Raw genomic sequence first — 4,543 nt, 5'->3', positions numbered from 1 at the left:
CCTAAGGTAGGGTGCATGTCATGATGATGGAGTCTAGTATTTAGCTTTCATTCCTCAAAGGTACAGTTCAGTAAACTCATTCCTTGTGTAACCAAGGACCTGAAATGCAAGGTTTTTTTTTTTTAAACTGCCAAAACCAAAAATTCCTTCCCACCCTTTCTCAAAATGAGAGTTCATCCTTTTGAGCCAAGACTCAGTGAAGACAGGGTGTGGGGCTCCATGCAACAGAGAGGCATTTATTCCTAGCAACTGGAATCCTGCGATCCTCTTGTCAGGGCCTGTTTGAGCCATTTTCTGTTGGAACAAACCCCACTTGGATCTGTGCCCAGTCCCTGGGCAGAGAACCTGCCCAATCCCATTTGTATCCTAAAGACAAAGATCTTGTCATGTGAGGAAATTAATGAACTCTTTAGACATTTTATGGGGGGAGGATTTGATGTGGGTTTGACTGAGTAAGAGAGAGAACAGAAGGTCTGGAGAAGGAAAGAACAATCCTTCATTGGCTCAGGATTATTGGGGAAACATTGACTTTAGGTAAAGGAAAATTCCAAATTGTGAAATCTCTCAAAAGATACATAACTTGATATTTTTAAATATTATGTGTAACAAAGTAAAATGCCTATTTTTAGGCATTTTAAAACTTAAAAATTTTTCTTAGTTCTGCATTATGTGTATTGATATAAATCTAAAAATTTTATTCCAAACTTAAGAAAATGCAAATAAGTACCATTTTATGCAGGAGAATAAATTTCAAATTAGCATAGTTTAAATCAATGAATATCTTTGCCTTATTAACATTAAAGTGATTGTTGATTAATCATTAAAATGACAGATGCCCTAATGTCTCTGAGAGGGCAGCTGAGGGGTTCTCCCATTTGTTGGACAATGTGATTTCAAGGAGCCCTAGCATTATACTCTATGGACAGGGACTCAGGCAGCAATGACAGGTTGGCAGATGGACATGTGATGAGAGCCAGGCCAATCAGAATTCTCACGTGAGGTCTTTCTATTTAGAGTTGTGGGACTATAGAGCTCTGGGCTTCCTGGTAAAGGGATGCATATGATGTATGGCTGATGGTGTGGGGCCCTCATCCTCTGTTGCTTAGAGGGAGCCCACCTGTAGCATAGACTGAGGCCAACATGCAGGGACGAGAGGAATGAGAAATAGTCCTACTCTGGAGGACTTTCTGGTCTAAACCCTGTTCGCCTAACTTGGTTAAATGAACTTTATGCAGTTCCCTTTTCTGTTTAGATAAGCTTGTATTTCTGTCACTTGCAACAAAAAGGAACTGCTTGATCCATTACTCATTAGTATTAGTTCCTTGAGTTTAAAGATAGAGAACAGGGTATCCCAGTGTTAAGTTTGTGGTCATGTTTAATACCACATCTGTGGCTTGATGGCTCATTCTTGTTGCTCTCCCTCTCTGCTTAGTATTACTAAGGTCTTGCTGATGGAAACAGTTTTGGACCAATTGAAGACTTCCTTGACTTAGCTGGAAGATTCATCCTGTTGTTAGTGCATGTGCCCAGTTCCTTGGTTAGACTGGAAGCTTCCTAAAATAGGGATTCAGTACTTTTTCATATTCAAGTCCCCAACAGAGTGCCCTCTGCCCTGTCACAGGCACCTGTAGAGGGTGGATAGCCATTCCTCACACTTGTAGTACTTCTCCCATTATGTTTAATACTGGAGATACTTATTGCTTGCTTTGAGGTCTCCAACTGTTGCATTACCTTTTGCTGTAGAGTACAGGCTCAATGACTTAAGCACCTGCCACAGTGCATGGCCCAACAGGACATGGTCAATAAGCTGCTTTCAAAAAGCTTGTATTTGGTCCTCACTACTGGTTTAAGATTATGTACCTTTGTGCTGGGCCTCGTGGTATGTGCCTGAAATCTCTGCTATGTGGGAGGTGGAGACACGAAGATCATGGTTCAAGGTCATCCTGGGCAATGTCAGCTTAAAAACCCTATCTGAAAAACAAGCTGGAGGCAGAAGCACTCAGGCGTAGCTAAGCCATAGAGCTCTTGCCTAGCAAGCGTCAGGCTCCGAGTTCAATCCCAAAGATTATGTACCTTTAGCATCATGAAGTGGAGAGGGGGAGCATCTTCTTATCTTCACATTCAACTATACCTTAGAATGTGCACAGCTACACATCCCAGGTATGTGCTAAACAAATGGGACATGCCACTTCTCAGAGATGTTTCACTGTGTTTATTTTTAACTACTGAATTTTGTGATAATTATAAATTTATAGAAATTTGCAAAGGTAGTACAGAAGAGCACCGTTCACTCAGTTTCCTAGCACTGGTTATGTTTTAGGAAACTGTAGTACAGAACCAAACTGGGAAATTTATGTTAGTGCAATGTGTGTGGTCTGTAGTTCTGAGCCATTTATCACCTGGGTAGATCCAAGTAGCTGTCATTATAGTGAAAATATGGACTTGTTCCATCCCCACCAAGATCTCCCTTGACAGTCACAGTACTCCCCACCCCCGCCCCCACCGCCAACACTTCTCTGGCACCTACTCAGTTCATTTTGTGTTTGTAATTTTGTCATTGTGAGAATATTATCTAAATGAAATCACATGGCATGTGACATTTCAGGATTGGTTTCTTTTTTTACTCAGGATAAATCCTTGTAGATTAGTACAGGTTGGTGTGTGTACCAATAGTTTGCTCCTTTTTATTGCTGAAGACTGTCCCATGGTATGGGCACACTACACTTTTTCAAGTATTCACCTACTGAAGGATATTTTTCTTGTTCCAGTTTGGGGTTACTGTGAGTAACACTGCTCTGAACATTTATTCATATACAGATTTTTACGTGGATGTAAATTTCCATTTCTCCAGGGAAAATGCCCAGGAGTAGCATTGCTAGGTCATGTGGTAAGTGTATTTTTAGTTTCTGAAGAAATTGGCAAGCTATTTTCCAGAGTACCCTTACCATTTTACCTTCCTAATAGCAATAAATGAGAGTTCTACCCTTTCTGATCCTTACCAATATTTGGAGCACGAAACAAAATATTATACTACTGAAAATAACCAAGTTATCTCCAAGTTCTATTGTAGGGAGTGGGGAAACTTGGAAAGTTCAGGAAAAAATCCACAACACTAATGTGTAATATGGACTCTAGGTGTATCCACATGTGTATATGGACTCTATCATGTAATCATTTCAACCAGATGTTACATTCCCAAAGGTAGCTCTTCCTTGAGATTTTATTCTTTTCTTGAATGTGGATTAATAGCTGTGATATTTGTTCCTGTTTTCTGTGCATTGCCCTTATTATTTGTTCCTGTTTGTCTTCTATACTTTTTCTATCTTTTGTGATTTTAATTGAGCATTTCACTTTCTGCTTTAAGTAGATACTTTCTCCTCTCCCTTTGACTTAATCATTCATTGCATTAATATGGACTGATAGAGTCCTATTCTTAAAAAAATGGTCTATAATCTGTCACTGTGATTATTTGTTTTATGGTCACGTTGTTCTCAATTTGGTCACTGAGGGCACTTTTGGACTGACCCCTATGTCTTTTTGCATTCTTCTTTGGGCACTGTCTTATTTTCCAGTTCATTTTTATTTTCCTTGTACTTTTCTACGAGTTGTTTCCTCATCAGCCATTTCTTCAAGAGCTTTTAGTGGACACTGGCATATTGGTTGCTCATTGATATTGGGGTTTCATCTTTCACAGGCCCTCTCAGTAGACAGAAATAGGTTACATATACACATTAATGCTTATATACCCATATCCATTTATCTATTTATTATCAATCTTAAATTTATTTTGTTACTGTCAATTGCAACCCAAGACCACAGAGTTCATCCTATTGATATTATAAAGGCTGCCATAAACAGCCTTTTAAACTTTTCTTTTATAAATTTTTATTTCTGCGTTTTAGGATGTAATGGCAGAATTCATCTTACAGTGATATGCTCCCTTGTTGGTAAAAATTCATTTTTTTGTGTGCTAGGGTTTGAACTTGGGGCCTCACACTTGCTAGGCAGGCACTCTACCACTGGAGCTATTTCCAGCCCTTGGTAACAATTTTTGATAGTTACATACCAAACCTCAGTTGGAGATGTTGTAGTTGAAGAAGCAGAATTGCTCTGCACACACATGTAATGATATTCTTCCTTTGCCTCTTCCTCCTTCTTTCTTTTTCTTCCTTCCTTTCTTTGTGCTGGGTATTGAACCCAGGGCTTATGCATGCTAGATAAGCACTTTATCACTTGAGGTCTTGTCACTACCTTAACTTGGGCTGGCCTGGAATTCGTGATCCTCCTGCTTCTGCATCCTAAGTTGGTAGGATTACAGGTGTGTACCATGAGACCCAACTTCTTTTCCTTCCTTCCTTCCGTCTTTCCTTCCTTCCTTTCTTGCTATGTTAAGAGAGTTCATGTTCCTCTGAAGGTTTGAAATTGAGCATTGAGAGGCTTTATTCAGTGTCCAAAGAATGGAGGAATGGGAGCTCTCCTTCAGGAAGTTGAGGGTTACAGAGATAAGGAATAATGATTGAGAAAGATATTAATAAAGGGAGGA

The sequence above is a fragment of the Castor canadensis genome, chromosome 4 (assembly GCF_047511655.1).
Source record: "Castor canadensis chromosome 4, mCasCan1.hap1v2, whole genome shotgun sequence".
NCBI classification, from domain to species: domain Eukaryota; kingdom Metazoa; phylum Chordata; class Mammalia; order Rodentia; family Castoridae; genus Castor; species Castor canadensis.
Note: the sequence above shows the minus strand (reverse complement) of the source record.